The sequence below is a fragment of the Tachyglossus aculeatus genome, unplaced genomic scaffold (genome assembly GCF_015852505.1).
Source record: "Tachyglossus aculeatus isolate mTacAcu1 unplaced genomic scaffold, mTacAcu1.pri scaffold_118_arrow_ctg1, whole genome shotgun sequence".
Taxonomy (NCBI): domain Eukaryota; kingdom Metazoa; phylum Chordata; class Mammalia; order Monotremata; family Tachyglossidae; genus Tachyglossus; species Tachyglossus aculeatus.
Window position 1 is genome coordinate 1,076,761 of NW_024044849.1, and position 22,338 is coordinate 1,099,098.

Here is a 22,338-nt window from a genome sequence, read left to right on the forward strand (position 1 = left end):
GGCCGTGCTGAGGCTGTCGAGGCCCGGCCAAGGCCTTCTCCAGCTGCCTGCCCCAACTCGTCGTCGTCACCTTTTTCTTCTCTGAGGGTGTATTTCTCTATATCAAGCCGCCTTAGACTCCTCCTTGCTCACGGACCAGCTGGTGTCTGTGTTCTACACGGTGATGCCTCTTTCCCTGAACCCCCTCATTTACAGCCTGAGGAACCGGGACATGAAGGCCGCGATGGGCAGGATCCTAAAAGGGTCATTCACCCAGCCACCGCTCTAGGATAAAATGTCCCCTTCTTTGTGCAAATAATCTCACACCACCACTTAACCAAGGAATTGCCCTGGGACCTAGCTAGATACTTAGTGGTCCTACAGCGTTCACAGAAAACACTGGACGTTGATGAATTGTCAAAGTCTGGGAGGGAGGCGGCTACGATTGTAGTAGGACACACTGAAGTAGGACTAACAATCCAGTTTTGGGGAGGCATCATGGCCTAAAAAAAGGGGAGTCCCTGTAGACTGTAAGCTCATTGTGGGCAGGGAATGTGTTTAACAACTCTGTTAGACTGAACTCTCCCAGCATTTAGTAAATCCAGTTTGGGGATGGCTCTACTCCCTGCTCTGCCATTTGTCTTCTGTGAGACCTTGGGCGAGCCATTTAGTTTCTCTGTGCCTCCGTCACCTCATCTGTAAAGTGGGGATTTAGACTGTGAATCCCATGTGGGAAAACCCGATTGCCTTGTATCTATCCCAGTTCTTAGAAGAGTGCTTGGAACACAGCAAGAGTTTAAGAAAGACTATATATATGTATATATATCTATATCTATATCTATATATATATATATATATATATATAGTCTTACATAAATTTATCATGGCCTAAAGCTCTGCTCTACAGTCACTCTAGACTGTAAGCTCATTGTGGTCAGGGAACGTGTTACCAACTTTGTTATATTGAACTTTACCAAGTGCTTAGTACAGTGCTGGGTCCCGAGTAAGTGCTCAAAAAATATGATTGATTAAGACTTGGGTTCTGATGCCAGCTCTGCTACTGGCTTGCTTTGTGACCTAGGGGCCGTGATTTAACTTGCCTAAGATTTCTCTTCCTCTTACACGCTGATCCCCTGTGGGACAGGAATTGTGTCTGAACTGATCGTTTTGCTTCTACTTCAGCAGGTGGAACAATTTAGGCACATAATCTATTAATAAATACAATAATGGTATCATTATTAGTAATGACTATGAAAACATAATGATATGCTCTTTAGAAAGACTCTGGGGGTGGGAATAAAATTTGGAAAATGGGAGGTGGTATGGGAGAAGGGAAGAAAGGATTACTTCAACTCCATCTGTTTTGTCAAATCCATGCTCTCTCATCAATCCATCTTTCCTTCCTTCCATCCATCCAACCTTCCAACCATGCATATATTCATCCAACCATCCATCCGTCCAGAGCATGGGCTTGGGAGTCAGAGGTCACGGGTTCTAATCCCCATTCCGCTACTTGTCTGGCATGTGACATTGGGCCAGTCACTTCACTTCTCTCTGCCCCAGTTACCTCATCTGCAAAATGGAGATTGAGACTGTGAGCCCCTTGTGGGACAGGGGTTGTGTCCAAACTGATTATTGTGTATGTACCCCAAGACTTCGAACAGTGCTTGACACATAGTAAGCGTTTAACAAAGACCAAAAGTATCACTATTATGATTATCAATGGTAGTTATTGACCACATCCTGGGTGCAAAGCACTGTAGTAATCTCTCAGGAGAGTTGGAAAGAGGTAAAATCGCATTGTTCCTGCTCTCCAGGAAATTATGATCTAATGGGGGCGATAGACACAGAATAAATTACGTAGAAGAAGGAGAGAAGGGAAAGATGAGAAAGTGGATGAATGCCTGATTCAAGCGTACAGTTTATATGGTAATTATGAACAGAGCCTCGATGGATTTGCAATCAGGACAACTCAGAAGAAGCAGCATTGCCTAGTGGGAAGAACGCAGGGATTCAAATGGACATGAGTTCTCATCCCGATTCCACTACATGTCTCCTGTGCAACCCTGGGCCGCGTCGCTTTAATTCTGTGTGCCTCACTTCCCTCATCTGTAAAACTGGAGAATGAGAAGTGAACCCCACAGAGAACTTGGACTCTGTCTAATCTGAGTAGCTTGTAACTACTCCAGCACTTAGTACAGTGCCTGATATAGAGTAACCGCTTCACAAAGACCATAGAAAAAAGACCATAGGAAAAATCTGATTGACTTACAGATTGAGTGTATCAGGTTGTGAATTAGACAAAGGTGAAAGCATTCACAGTGGCTAAAGACTGTCGTTGAAAACAGAAACCGTTGGGACACTGGGATGCAGATACCGCTGTTTCCGTGGGAACCATCACTGATGCTGCAGGGACCGGGGCCTGGTCTCCCAGGAGCCTCAGGAACCACGTCAGCAGAGGGTGCGTGGCTTGTCTAGGCCACGAGGTCCCTTCGTAGCGCCCCGAGCCATCCTCCAGGGATCCCCTTCGGAGCAGTTCCTGCTTTATCTACAGGGAGGGGGGCCTGTCTGGAGAGCTTCTCAGGGTCTGGGGGGAGCGGAGAGGAACTGAGGGCTCCTCTTTGTTCCTTCCTGGTTGAGCGAACCCATGAGTCTGAGGGGAAAGAGGGGGCCAGCCCAGGCCTGCAGAGCTCAGCGAACCCAAGCCCAACCCTGCCCCGGTAAGAGTGACTGGGAAGTAGTGGGATGGAAGGGCAGGATGGGACGAGTATGAGGAGGAAAGACAGTCTGGGGCCTAAGTTGGGGTTTCAGATCAGGGCCGCGGCACCGAGCGGTCAGGGGTGCTAGCAGGTGGGAAGGTGTTTTCCAGTTCAGTAACCATCAACCATCGCAAACCTCTCCTCCTTGCTCCTGAAACCTTGCTACCATGCCAACTACTCGCCAGGCTACAGTGCTCCAGCACAGCGTCAGCACTGTGCACAGTCATTTTAGCCTTCGGTGGATCGCAGAATCCCTTGCAGAGGGTAAATGACAGGCAGGGCTGAGAGATTGTGACCGGATTTGGACAACGACTGGCAGCATCAGCAATTCCTCCCTGTAAGAGTTCTTCCCAAATGTTGGGAAATGACAAATTGTGGGAAAGGTTGGAATCCCTTGAACTCCTTGACACATAGAACTCCTTGACAACTCCTTGAACGAGTTGTCTACACGCGCTGCCTAGAATTCCTCAACAACAACTCTCTCCTCGACCCCCTCCAGTCTGGCTTCCGTCCCCTTCATTCCACGGAAACTGCGCTCTCAAAGGTCACCAATGACCTCCTGCTTGCCAAATCCAACGGCTCATACTCTGTCCTAATCCTCCTCGACCTCTCAGATGCCTTTGACACTGTGGACCACCCCCTTCTCCTCAACACGCTATCTGACCTTGGCTTCACAGACTCCGTCCTCTCCTGGTTCTCCTCTTATCTCTCCGGTCGTTCTTTCTCAGTCTCTTTTGCAGGCTCCTCCTCCCCCTCCCATCCTCTTACTGTGGGGGTTCCCCAAGGTTCAGTGCTTGGTCCCCTTCTGTTCTCAATCTACACTCACTCCCTTGGTGACCTCATTCGCTCCCACGGCTTCAACTATCATCTCTACGCTGATGACACCCAGATCTACATCTCTGCCCCTGCTCTCTCCCCCTCCCTCCAGGCTCGCATCTCCTCCTGCCTTCAGGACATCTCCATCTGGATGTCCGCCCGCCACCTAAAGCTCAACATGTCGAAGACTGAGCTCCTTGTCTTCCCTCCCAAACCTTGTCCTCTCCCTGACTTTCCCATCTCTGTTGACGGCACTACCATCCTTCCCGTCTCACAAGCCCGCAACCTTGGTGTCATCCTCGACTCTGCTCTCTCATTCACCCCTCACATCCAAGCCGTCACCAAAACCTGCCGGTCTCAGCTCCGCAACATTGCCAAGATCCGCCCTTTCCTCTCCATCCAAACTGCTACCCTGCTCATTCAAGCTCTCATCCTATCCCGTCTGGACTACTGCACTAGCCTTCTCTCTGATCTCCCATCCTCGTGTCTCTCTCCACTTCAATCCATACTTCATGCTGCTGCCCGGATTATCTTTGTCCAGAAACGCTCTGGACATATTACTCCCCTCCTCAAAAACCTCCAATGGCTACCGATCAATCTGCGCATCAGGCAGAAACTCCTCACCCTGGGCTTCAAGGCTGTCCATCACCTCGCCCCCTCCTACCTCACCTCCCTTCTCTCCTTCTACTGCCCAGCCCGCACCCTCCGCTCCTCCACCACTAATCTCCTCACTGTACCTCGCTCTCGCCTGTCCCGCCATCGACCCCCGGCCCACGTCATCCCCCGGGCCTGGAATGCCCTCCCTCTGCCCATCCGCCAAGCTAGCTCTCTTCGTCCCTTCAAGGCCCTGCTGAGAGCTCACCTCCTCCAGGAGGCCTTCCCAAACTGAGCCCCTTCCTTCCTCTCCCCCTCGTCCCCCTCTCCATCCCCCCCATCTTACCTCCTTCCCTTCCCCACAGCACCTGTATATATGTATATATGGTTGTACATATTTATTACTCTATTTATTTATTTATTTATTTATTTTACTTGTACATTTCTATCCTACTTATTTTATTGTGTTGGTATGTTTGGTTCTGTTCTCTGTCTCCCCCTTTTAGACTGTGAGCCCACTGCTGGGTAGGGACTGTCTCTATGTGATGCCAATTTGTACTTCCCAAGCGCTTAGTACAGTGCTCTGCACATAGTAAGCGCTCAATAAATACGATTGATTGATTGATTGATTGATTGATCCCTGTCTTCATGGGCTTTCCAGCCTACTGGGCAAAGTTGACATAGTCTAATTTACTATCAATCAATTGATCTTGAATCATACTGATTGAGCACTTAGTGTGTGCACTAAGCACTTGGAGAGTAATAATAGTAGTACTTGTTTAGCTCTTACTATGTCCCAAGCACGGTCCTAAGCGCTGGGGTAGATACAAGTTATGCAGATTGAATACAGTCTTCGTTACACATGGGGCTCACAGCCTTTACCCCCATTTTACAGATGAGGTAACTGAGGCTCGGAGAAGTGAAATGACTTGCCCATGATCACACAGCAGAAATGAGGCCGAGCCGCAATTAGAATCCAGGTCTTTCTTACCCCTTCTGACTCCCATGCCTGTGTTCTATTCACTTTATAACACCATAACAGACACATTCCCTGCCCATTCTAGAAGGAAAGAAAGAATGGAAAGATGAATATGCAATTATTGCTTGCCATTTTACAGACGAGGAACCTAGGGCCCAGAGAAGCGACTCGACTTGCCCAAGGTGCCTCATCGAGCAAAGGGACAGAGCCAGGATTAGAACCAAAATCCTCTGATTCCCACTAAGCTATGTTTGGGAGAGTACAATAGAACAGAGCTGTTAGATGTGTACGCTGCCCTCCAGGAGCTCACAGTCAAGAAGAGAACTCCTGGGCCCACGCTTTCTCCACTAAATGAGGATGGACATGAGGTGATTCACGCTTGAGTTAGGTGAAGTGGATTTAGAGCGCTGGGAAATGAATCGGGGAAGCTGGTTGAAGTGGGGATGTGAGGAGAGATTTTATCAGTGCTCAGAATATGGAAAAACCTGTGCTCTCTAAGATTTTTCATGAATAATAGAGGGAGTTCTAGGCTAGGATGGAAAGGAGAGAATCGATCGCAACAACTAGAATTTGCTTTGAGAGCTGTGAAGACGTGTTACACATTGGAAAGGGGATGAAGTGCAGTCATACGGCAGAGAGCCTTCAAATCGATTGTGAGATTTTGTTGCTTGTGAAACGACACAACTTGTCGTGAGAGGAGGTTGAGGAGAGGAGAGATGTAGGCAGAGTGATGCTTTAGGAAGGTACTAGATGAATGATGACGTATGCTTGTGTTTGTGTGTGTAAGTGACAGGCCCCAGGTCACGCAGCAGACAAGGAATGGAGACAGGATTAGAATCCAGGTCCTTCTGTATATCAGGCCCATTCTCTCTCCACCTAATGGATGAATTCATGTGCAAAGGCAGATCTTGTTTGACCCTAAAACCACCCAACCAGTCATGAACATATCTTTATTTTCTCTGACCTCTGCTATCTGCTATTCATTTTTGTTTCTGTCTACTCAGCCAAAAATAATTCTCTTGATATTTATTAAGTGCTTACTATGTTATAAGCAAAGTATTAAGTGTTGGGCTAGATTCAGGGCAACCTGGTATACACAGACCGTATCCCATAAGGTATTCAATGACTACGTAAGTGCGAAAACAGGAATCGAATCCCCATTTTACTATTGAGAAAACTGAGGCATAGAGAAATGAAGTCACTTTCCCATGGCTATGCAGCAGAAAACTGGTAGAGTTGGTATTAGAACCCAGGTCCTCTGAATCCCAGGCCTGTGTTCTTCCCAATAGTGCACCCTGCTTTTACACAGTTCGAAGCTCGGTGCTTCCAATAGAATGGAAACTCCTTGGGGGCAGTGATCATATGCCCTAATGCTGTGTCCTCTGTAGGTACTCAATAAATAGAATTGATTGACTCAGTCTTATTACTTCACCTGCAACATCAAAGTCTCTAAATTGAAGTCTTCCCTCTTCCTGTGCATGGAGTCCACATCAATGCCCAGAAATATTCAATGTCTCCACGGTGAACTCAAAGATAATTTTGAATTCAATAACTGTCTCCTCTCCACAGAGAATCACCAGCAAGTCTATTTCTTCACTCATCCCATCAACTGACTATAACTTTGGCTCTACCCCTTCCATTGCAGAAAGTCAATGCTGCCTCCCAAAAATGCCCAACGTCTCCACGGTAAGGGAATTCCTCCTGCTGGGCTTCTCAGACAACCGGGAGCTACATATCGTCCACGCTGCGCTGTTCCTCCTGGTCTATCTGGCGGCCATGATGGGGAATCTCCTCATCATCACCATCACCGTCCTCGACCGTCGCCTCCACACCCCCATGTATTTCTTCCTCAGGAACCTGTCTGTCGTTGACCTCTGCCTCATCACCGTCATCGTCCCAAATTCCATCCACAACTCCTTGACCAATCGCAACTCCATCTCCTTCTTGGGCTGTGCCGCTCAGGTCTTCCTGGTGATTCTGTTTGTCGGTTCAGAGTTTCCCATCCTTACAGCGATGTCCTACGACCGCTACGCCGCCATCTGTCACCCCCTGAACTATGAAATCATCATGAGCAACACGGCCTGTGGAAAGATGGCAGCAGCCTCCTGGCTCACTGGGATGCTTCTGGGGGTCCTGTATTCAGCTTCGACTTTCTCCCTAAGCTTCTGTGGGTCCAACATCGTCCAGCAGTTCTTCTGTGACGTCCCCACTCTGCTGAAGATCTCCTGCTCTGAGGACCATGTCGCCATTGATGTGAGCATCACCGGTGGGTTAACATTATGTTTAGGCTTCTTTGTCTTCATCATAACCTCCTACGTGCACATCTTCCAGGCTGTGCTGAGGATGCCGGCCACCGAGGGCCGGGCCAAAGCCTTCTCCACCTGCCTGCCTCACCTTGCCATTGTCATCATCTTCCTCGCTACTTCCTCCATTGCCTACTTCAAGCCCGTGCCTGACTCCCCCTCGACCTCGGACTTGCTGGTATCCGTGTTCTACACCATGGTGACTACCACCCTGAACCCCGTCATCTACAGCCTGAGGAACCGGGACATGAAGTCAGCCCTGGGGAGAGTCCTAAAGGGGAGATTCCTCTTTCCTCCTCTAAGGGATAAAATATCTGTTTCCCTTTGCTGACTATCCCATTCCCCATCAGTGTTCTGACCATGTGGGTAACCATATAAAGAGCTGTCCAAAGAGAATGTCCAGTGTCTGAGAATTTGTCAATGTCTGGGACAGAGGTTGCTAAGACATGTGTGACTGTAAGCCCGGTGTGGGCAGGGATTGTCTCTCTTTATTCTGAATTGTACTTTCCAAGCACTTAATATAGTGCTTCGCACACGGTAGGAACTCAATAAATATGATTGAATGAATGAATAAATGACTGACAAGTGATTGTTTGGGCGGCATCATGGCTCAGTGGAATGAGCATGTGGCTGGGAATCATGAGATTCGAAAGGTCTGCCCGGTTCTGCCACTGACCTGCTATATGACCTTTGCCCAGCCATGTATCCTCTTTGAGTCTCTCTTTAAAATCGGGATTCAATATATCAATAAATCAGAGGGTGACAAGGGATCAGGAATGCAATCGTGGAAACTATCCCTCACACTTGACTGCCTGTTTACTTGTTTTGATGCCTGTCTTCCCCCTTCTAGACTGAGCACGTTGTGCGCTGGGATTAGTAAAGCGCTTACTAAGGGCCAGGCACTGTGCTAAGTGCTGAGGTGGATACAGGCTAATCAGGTTTTACACATTCCCTATCCCACGTGGGGCTCACAGTCTCAATCCCCATTTTACAGATGAGATAACTAAGGTACAGAGAAGTGAAGTGTTTTGCCCAAGGTCACACAGCAGACAATCCACCCATCCATCCATCCATCCGTCTATCCATCCATCTACTCACCCACCCTTCCATCCATTCATCCATCTACTCACCCACACTTCCATCCATCCATCCATCTATTCAACAACCCATCCATTCATCCATCTATCAATCCATCCATCCATCAATCAATAAATGATATTTGTTGAATGCATCCTGGGTGTAAAGTACTGTAGTGAACCTTTCAGAGAGATCAAAATACATTAAACACCATCCCTGCTTTCCAGGAGCTTAAAATCTAACAGGAAAGATAAACACAGAACTAATTAATGGGAGGACGAAGAAGAGAAAGGAAAGAATGGTAAATAGATAACTATATGTTTAAAGAGTGCATTTTATTAAAGCCACTATGTACAAAACTATAATGGTGAGTGTGAGTGCAAAAATGGAGAAGTAGTTTAAGATTCTGACTGGTAACTGGGAGAAATGACTTAGGGAGAAGAATCGTGCGAGGCATCCTGGAAGTGGTGGGATGATGGAGGGGCTTTGTACATGGGGAAAGCTGTGCTCTGATGGACTGGAAGGAGGCAGAAGGAAATGTGGGCTGACGGATTATTTCTCCATTTTCCATCACTGAGATATTTTGAAAGGGGTCAGAGCCATTCAGAAGAGAGAACGCAGTGACTTCCTCGCCCCAGTTTGGTACACTGTCTCAACTCTGAGATAGAAGGGGACGAACCCTAGGCTGCAACCTATTCTTTCTGAAACGAGGAATTTTCCTATCATGTCCACCCTGCCAGTATTAGTGATTCCTTCCCATCACCCAATTCTCAGAACCCCTCAGCACCTCCCAAACTGATAATAATAATATCAATAATAAGTGCATTTGTTAAGTGCTTACTATGTGTCAAGCACTGTTCAAAGCGCTGGATAGATATAACAGAATCAGGTTGCCCCACCTGGGGTTCACAGTCTTATTGGCAGTGCCAAAAGAGAAATTTGCTTCAAGCACAGAATCTCCACTTTGCTTACCCTAGCTTAGGAGGTCTTCAGCGCCACCAAGGAGAACACTTGAGATGAAAAAGAGGAACTTTGCTCTAAGAGGAAAATCTCCTGATGTAGTTTCTCTTTAAAGTTTTCAAGGCCTGAAAAGACAATATTTGGGGTTAAGAAAGGAGAACTTTGCTTCATGCAAAAACACTCCTCTTTATTTGTCCACCCAAGGTCTTCAAGGCCTTAAAATAGAGTACTTGAGGTGCCAAAGAAGAAATCTGTTTCCCTGCAAATATATCTCCTGGTCCTTTCTCCACCTAGGACCTTCAAGGTCTTTCAATTGAAAATGAAAAAAGAGAATATTTGAGGCGAAAAGAGAGAAGCTTTCTGCACTGAACAATCTTGGCTTTTCTTTCTCTGAGAGGATTTCGAGGCCTCTGAAAGAGGGAATTTGAGCTGAAAAAGGAGAAGGTTTGTCTCAGTCACACAACTTCAACTGACACTTTTCTAAGGTCTTCAAGACTCCAAAAGAGAATCTTTCCAGGGAAAAAGGAGAACTTTGTTTTATGCAAATCATTTCCTGCTTTCATTTTATTCACTAAGCTCTTGAGGACCTGAAAAAATACTATATGGCATTAAAAAATAGGGAATTTTACTTCATGCAAAAACTGTCCTGCTTATTTGTCCACCTTAGGTCTTCAGGGCCTTCGAAAGGCAGCTGAGAGGTGAACAATGATCCAGTTGCTGCATGCAAACAATTTTAAGCTGTAATTCCCGTAAGGTCTTCAAAGGCCTTACAGGAGAATGATTTATGTTAAAAGGGAGAAATGCGCTTCATGTGGCAGATAAAAAAGGAGAAATTTGCTTCATGCAAACCATTTACAGCTTTTGTTTCTCCATCTGAGGTCTTCAGGTCCTCCAAAGGGAATAAGGGAGCTGAAAACAGAGAAATGTGTTTCATGTAAAACCATCCCCTGCTTTCATTTGTCAACCTAAGTCTTCAAGACCTGAAAAGTAGTTATTTGAAATGAAAAAGGGTAAATGTACTTCAGGCAAAGCCTTGCAGCTTAGATTTCTCTACTGAAGGTCTTCAAGGCCAGCAGAGAACATATTTGAGGAGCATTAGGAGGCATCTGCTTCTTGCAAACCATCTCCAGCTTTTACTTCTCTACCGAAGGTCTTCAAGGCCCAAAAAGAGAATATTGGAGGTGTAGAAGGGGAACTTTGCTTCGTGCAAACCCTCTCCAGCTTTTATTTATCCACTTAAGGTCTTCGAGGACTTAAAAAAAGAGAATATTTGAGGTAAGAAAGGAGAGATTGGCTTTCTGCAAATACCTCCAGGTTTGATAAGGTCTTCCAGGCCAGAAGAGAAGGTATTTGAGGTGCATAAGGAGAAATTTGCTTCATGCAAACCGACTCCCGCTTTTTCTTCTCTGTCTAAAGACTTCAAGCCCTCAAAAGCAAGTATTTGAGATGAAAAAGGAGAACATTTCCTTCTTGGAAACAGCTTCCAGCTTTGATTTCTCTATTGAGGTTCTTATAGGCCAGAAAATATAATATTTAAGGTGGAAAAGGAGAACTTTTCTACATGCAAAGAGTCTGCAGCTTTGAGTTTTCTACCGAGGGCCTTCAGGGACCCAGAAGAGGATATTTGAGGTGAAAAAGGAAAATGTTTCATGCAATCTACCAGTTTGTATTTCTCCAACGTCTCCAAAGAGAATTTATCTAGTGCAAAAGGAGAAATTTGCTTTAAGCAAAAAATTTCCTGCGCTGAGATTTCTAAATCTGATCTTCAAGTCCTGAAATATATATATATATATATATATATATATATATATATGAGATTAAAGAAGGAGAATTTTGATTCATGAAAATACTGTCTCCCTTATTCATCCTCTTTATGTCTTCAAGGTCTTTGAAAGAGAATATATGAGGTGAAAAATGATCAGTTTTCATCCTGTGAGCAATCTCCAGCTCTTATGGCTGTAAGATGTTAGGTTTTCAAGGACTCAAAGGAGAATATTTGTGGCGGGAAAGGATAAACGTAGCTCATAATAATAATAATGGCATTTATTAAGCGCTTACTATGTGCAGAGCAGTGTTCTAAGTGCTGGGGAGGTTACAAGGTGATCAGGTTGTCCCACAGGGGGCTCACAGTCCCCATTTTACAGATGAGGCAACTGAGGCCCAGAGAAGTTAAGTGACTTGCCCAACATCACACAGCTAAGTGGCGGAACCGGGATTTGAACCCATGACCTCTGACTCCAAAGCCCGTGCTCTTTCCATTGAGCCACGCTGCTTCTCTCATGAAAGCTTCTCTTTGTTTGTCTCATGCTAACAATGTCTAGCTTTTATTTCTCTAAGGTCTTCAAGGCCTGAAGAGATAATATATGGCATTAAAAAAGAGAATGTTGCTTCATGCAAAAAATGTTCTGCTTATTTGTCAACCTAAGGACTTCAAGGCCTTTCCAAGAGAATATATGAGGTGAACAATGATTAGTTTACTTCAGTCAAACAATATGCTGTTGTTATTTCTGTGAATATTTGGTCATCAAGGCCTCCAAAGAGAACATTTGAGGTGGAAAAGGAGAAGTTTGGTTCATGCAAGCCAACTCTAGTTTTGATTTCTCTAAAAGACTTAAAGGCTTCCTAAGAAAATACTTGAGGTGGTAAAGGAGAAATTTGCTTCATGCAAACAAACACTAGTTTTATTTCTCTAAGGTCTTCAAGGCCTGAAGAGATAGTATTTGGCATTCAAATAGGAGAACTTTGTTTCATGTCAAAAAATGTCCTGCTTATTTGTCACGCTAAGGGCTTCGGGGCCATCAAAGAAAATATATCAGATGAAAAAGGATGAATTTGCTTCATGCAAACAGTCTCCAGTTGTTATTTCTTTGTACAACGTCTTCATGGCTAAGCTTCAAGGGCAGATACACTTCCTGTGCACTACTCCATCTCAGGCCTTCAAGGCCTTGTAATTGGGAGTATTTGAGGTGCAAAAGGAGAAATTTGCTTCATGCAAACCATCCCCAGCTTTTACTTCTCTGACTAAGGTCTTCAAGACGTCAAAAGAGAATATTTGAGGAGGGAAAGGAGAAACTTTGCTTCATGCAAACAAAATTAAGCTTTTCTTTTTCTACCTAAGGTCTTCAAGGCCAGAAAAGAGAATATTGGAGGTGAAAATAGAGAAATTTGGTCCATGCAATCCAACGCTAGTTTTGATTAATAAAGACTCCAAGAACTCCAAAGAGAATATTTGCGGTGGGAAAAAGAAATTTTCTTCATGCAAATAACGTCTAGCTTTTATTTCTCTAAGGTCTTCAAGGCCTGAAGAGATAGTATATGACATTAAAAAAGGAGAATTTTGCTTCATGCAAAAAATGCCCTGCTTAGTTGTCAACCTAAGGGCTTCAGGGCCATCAGAGAGAATTTATGTGGTGAAAAATGATGCATTTGCTTCATGCAAGCCATCTCTGGCTGTTTTTTCTCTATACAAGGCAGACATTAAAAGGCAGATAAACTTCCTGTGCATTACTCCACTTCAAGGCTTTGTACCTGAGAATGAATAGAGAATATTTGAGGTACTAAAGTGGAAATTTGCTTCATGCAAACCTTCTCCAGCTTTTACTGGAAAACGGAGAAAATTTCATGCGGACAATCTCCAGTTTGTCTCCACGTATTCAGGGCCTCAAAGGAGAAGATTTCAAGTGAAAAGGGGGAAATTTGCTTTAGGTAAAACAATTTACTGCCCTCATTTTTCTAAATCGGATCATCAAGGAATTAAAAAAAAATACGAGGTTTAAGAAGGACAATTTTGCTTCATGAAAAAAACCGCCTGCTCATTTGTCCACCTTAGTTCTTCAAGGCCTTTCCAAGAGAGTATATGAGGTGAAGAATGCTCAGTTTACTTCATGTAAACAATCTCCAGGTGTTATATCTGTAAGGTCTTAGGTCTTCAACACCTTCAAAGAGAATATTTGAAGTGATAAGGGATAAATTTGAATCACGCAGTACAACTCTAACTTTAATTTCTCTAAGGTCTTCAAGGCCTGAAGAGATAGTGTCCTGCTTACCTGACAACCTAAGGTCTTCAAGGCCATCAAAGAGAATATCTGTTTTGAAAAAGGAGGAACTTGTTTCACGCAAAAAATCTCCATCTTCGATTTCTCTATATGAGGTCTTCAAGGCAGATCTTCAAGTGCAGATATACTTCTTGTGCATTCCTCCACCCCAGCCCTTCAAGACCTTTTATTTGAGAATGAATAGAGATTATGTGGAGGTGTAAAAAGGAGAATCTCCAGTATTTTCCTTCTCTTAGGTCTTCAAGTCCTCAAAAGCAAATACTGGAGGGAAAACAGAGAAAATGGGTTTCATTGAAAACTACCTGCAACTTTCATTTCTCTACCCTCAGTTCTTTAAGGACAGAAAATAGAAGAATCAAAGTGCAAAGGGAGAAACTTGCTTCTTGCAAAAATCGTATCCAGCTTTTACTTCTATAAGGTCCTCAAGGACGCAAAAGAGAATATTTGAAGTGGGAAAGGAAAAAATGTGCTTCAGACAAACGACCTCCAGCCCTTATTTCACTGCCTAAGGTCTTCAAGGTCAGAAAATATTTGAGGTGAAAATGGCAAAATTTGCTTCATGAAATCAACCTCTAGCTCTTACTTCTCTAAAGGTCCTCAAGGCCTGAAAAAAGAATGTTTGAGCTGAAATTGGGGAACTTTGCTTTATGTAAACCATTTCCTAATTTCTCATACTGAGTGTCTTCAAGAACTGGAAAGATAATATGGGTGTTGGGAAAGGACAAATTTTCTTCATGCAAACAATCTCCTGCTTTTGTTGCTCTGCCTAAGGCCTGGAGAAGGTAATATGTGGAGTTCAAAAAGGAGAAATTTCCTTGAAACAAAAACTCACCTCATAACTTTCCACGTAAAGACTTGAAGACCTGAAGGGAAAATGTACAAACTGGAAAAGGAGAAATTAGCTTCCTGCAGAAACATTTCCTGACTAGTAGTTCACTTCAGGCCTTCAAGGTCAAGGAAATGAGAATGAATAGAGTATATTGGTTGTGAAAGGGAGAAGTTTGTGTCATGCAAAAAAAAATTTGCTTTGATTTCTCTCCATAAGGTCTTTAGGACCTGAAAAGGAAATATTTGAGGTGCAAAAGGAGAGGGTTGCTCCATGCAGATACATCTCCGGTTCATTACACCACTTGAGGCCTTCAAGGCATTTTAATGGAGATTATTGACTTGTTGGGTCACTTGGTCCCCGGCCACCTCTGTTGCTGACCCATTGGGTCACCGAGTCACTGACTAGACACCCGAGAGGTTTCAGTGAGGGGCAAACAGAGCTTCCAGCTCGAGGTAAGAGCCCAGGACACAGGGGAGGAGAAGGGGAAGGAGGCTTGGACACAAAAGGGAGTAGAAGGAAAGGAATCCGTTCAAATATATTACCTAAACGAAAAAAAATGCCTCCAAAGAAATAAAAAATGCTAGCCCAATCGTTGTACTCCCACTCCTTGGGGAACTTGATGGGATTTGCATGGATAAGTGGAAAAAGCACGGGCTTGGGAGTCAGAGGACGTGGGTTCTAATCCTGCCTCTGCCACGTTGATGCTGTGCGACCTTGGGCAAGCCACCTAACCTCTCTGTGCCTCAATTACCTCATCTGGAAAATGGGGATTAAGACTGTGAGCCCCACGTGGTACAACCTGATTACGTCGTATCTACCCTTTTCCTGGATGCACGCTGCCTATTATCAATGGCTTTGACTAGTTTGGTAGAAGAGTTTTTACCAGTTGTTCTTCTCTGGCATTTAAATCTAGCTCCCATGCCTGAGGATGGATGTCTGCACTTGGATTCACCCCCTTTATTCACCACCAGCAAAGGGTAGAGCACGGGCCTGGGAGTCAGAAAGGCCTGTGTTCTAATCCTGGCTCTTCCACCTGTCTGCTGGTTGGCCTTGGGCAACTCACTTCACTTCTCAGTTGCTTCATCTGTAGAATAGGGATGAATACTGTGGGCCCCATATGGGACACGGAATGTGTCCAACCTGATTACCTTATATCTAACCCAATGGTTAATACAATGCCTGGTACATAGTAAGTGCTTCACAAATACAATTAAATAAAATGGAAGAGGTAGCTGCAAAAGGGTGTTTTAGGCTTAATTTTGATCTTCAAATCTGCCCCAGAAACCAGGAGCAGGGTTACAGGCTGAATTTTTCCAACCACTCAATGCTCTCAGTTGTCAATCAATAAACACCATTATGATTTCTCTTCCAACTTTTACTGTTGTTACGATTATTATTCATTGCATAATATTCTTCAATATTTAAGTATTAATTCAATCAATCAAATCAAATTGAAGCACAACAGAAGGCCAAGGTACATTCTTTGCAACCAAGGAGCGTAAACCTTTCAAAAATGTTACAGGTGCCTGTGACACACAGTCATTCAGGGACAGAACTAGAAAGAGATCTTGGGGTCCTTTTCTTTTCTTTTCCAAGTCAATCTGAATATTGCATTTAACCATGTCTAACCAAATGGGCTAGGGTGTCTATTCTTCCTACCACGAAATATCTCCAATCCCCTGAGTTGAAACATAAAGCTAGTATTAATCATTGGAAAAGAATGATGAGTCCGTTGAGGTTGTTCTACGAAGGGGTCCCAGAGTGGGATCCACCTGGGACTGGGCAGTCATTCAGGTTGTGGGGGCCAGGACCACAGAGAGCCCATGATCTCGGCTTTCCGAGATTCCCAGATGGTCAGCCTTCTCAGCGGAGCCCCGGGCCCATCCGCCCACGGGAAATCCCCCAGGAAATAACCCTGCCATCTTCTGAGGGGGCGGCGCAGGCATCTGGAGACCTGAGAGGGGGAGGGAGGATCCTGACAGCTCCCACCCCCTACCCAGACATTCCTGTCAGCTCCACCAGCGTCCAGGACCGATGAGATGAAAGGAGCCTCTTTCTCAGCAGCGGTCGGTGCTCCCCAGCCCAGGACAGGCCATGTGACTCTGGAAAGGAACAGGGGAAAGGTGAGGGCCAGGGAAGGGAAATTTCATTGTAAACGCAGATTAGGAGGATCAGAGTTAGAATTTCTCCTATTCTTTCACGTTACCTCCATGAGGAGAGATGAACCATTCCAGCTAGTACCCTCTCCAGGGCCAGATGAGGTGACGTGGATCTCTGTGAGTGAAGGGAACTCAGATACCAATCGCTTGTCAGTGGAAAGAGCCAAGTTCTGGAATTCAGAAGACCCCCATATCCGCCAATGGCCTGCTGTGTGATCTCGGGAAAGCCACTTAATCTCTCTGTGCTCCAGTTTCCTCATCTGCTATGTGCTTAGTACAGTGCCTAGTATCCGGTAAGTGCTCACCAGGTATCGTTGATTGATCAATCCATCTGTAGCTTTCATTCAAGCATCGTAGGTTTCAGCAAGCATCATGGCCCAGTGGATACAGCACGGGCCTCGAAGTCAGTAGGACCTGGATCCTAATCTCGGCTCTGCTATGTGTCTGCTGTGTGACATTGGGAAAGTCACTTCACTTATCTGTGCCTCACTTACCTTATTTGCAAAATAGGGATTAAGAGTGTGAGCTTCATGTGGGACAGGGACTGTGTCCTACCTGATTAATGTGCATATACCCCAGAGCTTAGATCAGTGCTTAGTCCACAGTAATATTATCGTTACTCATCAGTTGCCTGGAACCTTGGTTTCTTTCATACACTGTGGGCAGAGATCCAGCAATACATTATATTTTCAACTCCTCCAAGGCAAGGATTTCATTTTTGCTCTTCCTCTCTCTTAGATTGTAAGCCTCAGGCAGACCGAGACCGTGTCCAAGGTACTTATCCCAGTGCTTGTCATTCAGTAGGAGCAAAATGGGGATTCAACATCAGTTCTCCCTCAAACTGAGAATGAGGCCCTAAAAGGGACGTAATCTTCTTTTCTGTACCCCAGGACTTAGTATAATGCTTGACACATAGTATGCACTTAACAAATACTTTAATCATTGTTATTATATTATATATATCATATATTAATATATCTATTCTTATTAAACTCCTTATAAAAGACTCTAGGTATCTTACTGATTTGCAAATTGTAAAGTAAGGAAAAGGAGCAGGTTTGAGCATAGGGTGAGGGATAAAAATAAGTTAAACTGGTCTCTACACTGAGACTTTACTGTGGGTAGGGAAAAAAATCTACCAATTCTGTTGCATTGTCCTCTCCCAAGCGCTGAATACAGTGCTCTGAACACAGTAAGTGTTCAATAAATACTAACGACGGGTTGAATGTGGGTAGGGAACGTGTCTACCAACTCCATTGTATTGTATTCTCCCAGCCACCTAGTTCAGTGCTCTGCACACAGTAAGCACTCAGTAAATACCATCGATTAATGAATTGTTTGAATGTGGGCAGGGAGGTTCTCTGCCAACCATGATGTATTGTACTCTGCCAAGTGCTTAGTACAGTGTTCTGCACTGTAAATGCTCAATAATTATCATTGATTGATTAATGTTGTCTTCTGGTTTGAGATGGGTTTAGGGATAAGGAAGAAGTCATAATTAAGTGTTGGTCTATCAGAAGCATAAGACCAGTAATGACACATTCCCTGCCCACAAAGATCTTAGACTCTGATCAATCAATCAATAAATGGTATTTATTTAGCGCTGATTGGGTGTAGAGTACTGTTCTAAGCACTTGGGAGAATACAATACAGCAGAGCTTCTAGGCATGTTCCCTGATCACAAGCTTACAGTCAAAAGGGGGTGACAGACATTAATAAAAATAAAGGAAAGGGGAGATAGACATAGAAGTATTTTCAGAAGAGGAAACTAGAGAGATGGCTGTGCAATGGAAGTAAGCAATATACATGCCTAGGAGGAGTATCAGTCGGCCCATGATGGGTAGAGATGGTGGATGGGTTTGTCTGCCTTAGAGTTAACTGGGAAAAGCTCGTTGGAGGAGACAGGCTCTCGTGTGGGAATTGGAACGTGGAAGGATTATGATCTGTCAGGAGGACCAGCATGGTGGAGTGGGTAAACCACGAGTAGTGGCATCAGAATGTCATGGGTCCTAGTCCCGGCTCTGCTACTTGTCTACTGTGTGACCTTGGGCAAGTCACTTCACATCTCTGGACCTTCAGTTACCTCATCTGGAAAATGGAGGTTGAGACTGTGAGTTCCACGTGGGACATATCCGATTTGCCTGTATACGCCCCAGATCTTAATACAGTGACTCACACATAGTAAGCGCTTAGCACATACTGTAATTATTATTTGAAGGGGTGCGAGTTCTAAGGTGGGGGAACAGCCCGAGAGAGGGGAGAGACGTGGGAGTAATGAGAGTGAGGCAGAGCTAGAACATTGGCCAAGAATGAATTAAAAGATTATGTTGGGGAATAGAAGGTGAGGCGAATAGATATGAAAGGTAGAGGAGCTATTGAATAGGCATAAAAAGATAGGAAGAGATTTAACTAGTTCATAATAATAATTATAATTATAACAATGGTATTTGTTAAACATGTACTACGTGATAACACTGTAGTAAGTGCTGGGGTAGATACAAGTTATCAGGTCCCTCATGGACCTCACAGTCTAAATAGGAAGGAGAACTGCTACTGAATCGCCATTTTGCAAATGTGGGAACTGAGGCCCAGAGAAGTGAAGTGACTTGCTCAAGGTTACACAGCAGGTAAATGGCAGAGCGGGGATGAAAAGCCAGGTCCTCTGATTCCCAGGTCTGAGCTCTTTCCACTAGTCTGCACTGCTTCTCAAATGATGGGGAATTAAGTAACTAAAATCCTCGCAGATATTTGCAAATGGAATAGACACCTAGGAGTCAGGAATGGCTTATGTACTGGCCTGAACAGAGGCAGGTAAACTGAGGGAGATGAACACCGTGATTAGCTTGTAGCTATCCTAGAACTTAATACAGTGCTTGATACGTAGTAAGAGTTTAACAAATATCCCTCCAACCCCAAGATTTTCTCCTTTGTGCACTTTTCTCTGGATTATTATTCTCGTCCCTATTTGAATCTACTTCCCTTTTCTAAATGTCCTTAGGCAGTCAATGTCAATTTTCAGAAAATGACCACTGTCACCGTGAAGACAGAATTCCTGCTGTTGGGACTCTCGGAAGTTCAGGAGCTGCAGCTGGTCCATGCTGCACTCTTTCTCCTGGCGTCCCTGACAGAAAATCTCCTCATCGCCCCTGTCACCGCCCTAGACCACCTCCCCCCGACACCCCCATGTTCTTCTTCCTCAGGAATCTGTCAGTTACCTCATCTGACCTCGCCCTCTGCCTCAAACTCTGTCATCCTCCCCAAGTCCATCCACAACTCCCTAAGCAATAATTACTGCATCTCCTTCCTAGGATGCATAGCTCAGTTACTTCTGTGGATCTTGTTTGTGTATTCTGAGTATTTCGTCCTCATGGGGATGTCCTACGAACGCTACGCCGCCATCTGCCTCTCCCGGCGCTGCGACGTCATCATGGACCGAGGGGCCTGTGGGAAGTTGGCCGCCGACTCATGGCTCAGCGGAGGACTGATTGGGGTCTTGTTCTCAGCTTCGACCTTCTCCATGTCCTTTTGCAGGTCCAACGTTGTCCCCCAGTTCTTCTATGATGTCGCTGATCTGCTCCGAGGACCACGTTGTCACAGACAACAGAGCATGATCAGAGGGGTGGCGTTAGCCGTAGTCTGCTTCGTGCCCATCGTCGTCTCATACATCTACATTTTCTGGGCCGTGCTGAGAATGACAGCCACCAAGGGCCGGGCCAAAGCTATCTCCACCTGCCTGCCTCACCTCACTGTCATCATTGCTTTTTTTCTCTACAGGGACTTTCGTTTACCTCAAACAGCCCTCAGACTCCTCCTCGACGCGGGACCTGCTGGTGCCCGCGTTGTACCTGAACCGTGGTGCCCCCCGCCCTCAACGCCCTCATCTACAGCATGAAGAATAAAGATGTGAAATCTGCCCTCGGGAGGGTCCTAAATGGTACACTCTCCCAGCTTCCTCTCTGGCATAAAATGTTTGTTTCTCGGTGTCAATGATCTCAGCTGTTGTCAGAGGGATTGTCCAAGGATTTGCCCAAATTTACAGCCATCCTTCGGGTCTAAAGACAGAGTCCCGAGAGGGAAGGATTTCCTATGTGTGCTGCTGTGGCTGAGCCCTTCTTCATGTTCAGGATTTAGAGATCTTTCCTTGATCCCGCATGGGAGAAATTCAAGGTACCCCTTCAGATTGTTAGCTCCATGTTGGCAGGGAACATGGCGACCAACTCTGTTGTATTGTACTCTCCCAGGGACATAGTAGCACGCTCTGCACATAATAAGCACTCAATAAATACCACTGCTTGATCGATTGCTTTAGACAGTGCTCCACACAGACAAGTGCTCAATAAATACCATTGACCGATTCTCTGATTGATTGATTAATAGCTGTACCCTTCTCTAGACTTTGAAGTATACTACTCTAATAATATAGTAATAATTTTTGTATTTGGTAAGTTCACTAAGTGCACTGTTAAATGCGAAGCGCTGCTCTAAGCGCTAGGGTGGATAGAAGGTGATCAGGTTGTCCCATGTGGGCCTCACAATCTTAATCCTTATTTTACAGGTGAGGTAACCGAGGCACAGAGAAGTTAAGTGACGCTCAAAGTCACACAGCTGACAAGCGGCGGAGCGTGATTTGAATCCAGGACCTCTGACTCCTAAGCCCGTGCTCTTTTCACTGAGCCACGCTGCTTCTCTAGATTTATAATCTCATTGTGGGCAGGGAATATATCTACCAACTCAGTTATATTTTACTCTCCCAAGTGCTTACTACAGTGCTCTGCACAAAGTAAGCACTCAATAAATACCATTGATTTATCGATTGCTTTGTTCAGTGCTCCACAGAGTAAGCGCTCAATAAACACCATTAGTAAATTGCCTGATTGATTAATATCTGTATTCTCCTCTAGATTATAAGCTCCTTGTACGCAGGGAATGTGTCTGCCAACACACATTATATAGTATGCATTATATGCTATAGTAATATAATATACAGTATAGAGTATAGTACAGTTATACTATACTCTCCCAAGCACCTAGTACATTGCTCTGTACATGGAAAGTGCTCAATAAATACCATCGATTGAGTGATCTATTGATTAATGCCTCTATCTCCCTTTAGCCTGTATGCTCATTGTGGACAGAAAACTTGTCTACCAGCTCTGTATGACTGTACAATCCCAAGCACTTAGTACAGTGCTCTGCACACAGTAATCGCTCAGTAAAGACCATGGATTGTTTGACTGATTATTTGATGAGGTGAGATGAGCGTGGACAGAGACAGGGTCTATAGAAGAGTGTACCAAGACCCAGGAGACAGTGTTGCCATTTCCCCAATTCCTGGAAATCTGCCCCCAGCAACTCACAGACGTTCAACTGTATCAGATCAACAGTTACCCTTCATGCCGATGTATGCTTTTACACTCCCAGTTTTTACCTATACATAGATTACCAATTGTATATCCAGCTAGTAATGGATCTACTTCATCCTGGCATTGGTACCCCTCCCTGTAAAATACTTACGTTCTCTGATGATTATCACTGGTCTACTCTTCACTAAACTGTGACCTCCCTGAGACCAGAATTTGCATGTCTTCCTATTTTGGGAATTTCTTAAGTGCTTAGTATGTGCCAGGCATCGTACCAAGTGCTAGAGTAGATACAAGATAATCAGTCAGTCAGTTGGTCAATTGTATTTATTGAGTGTTTATTGTGTGCAGGACACTGTACTAGGTGCTTAGGAGAGTACAGTAATACAATATAAAAGATGCATTCCCTGTTCACAACGAGCCTACAGGCTAGAGGGGAAGACAGACGTTAATGTAAATAAATACTGG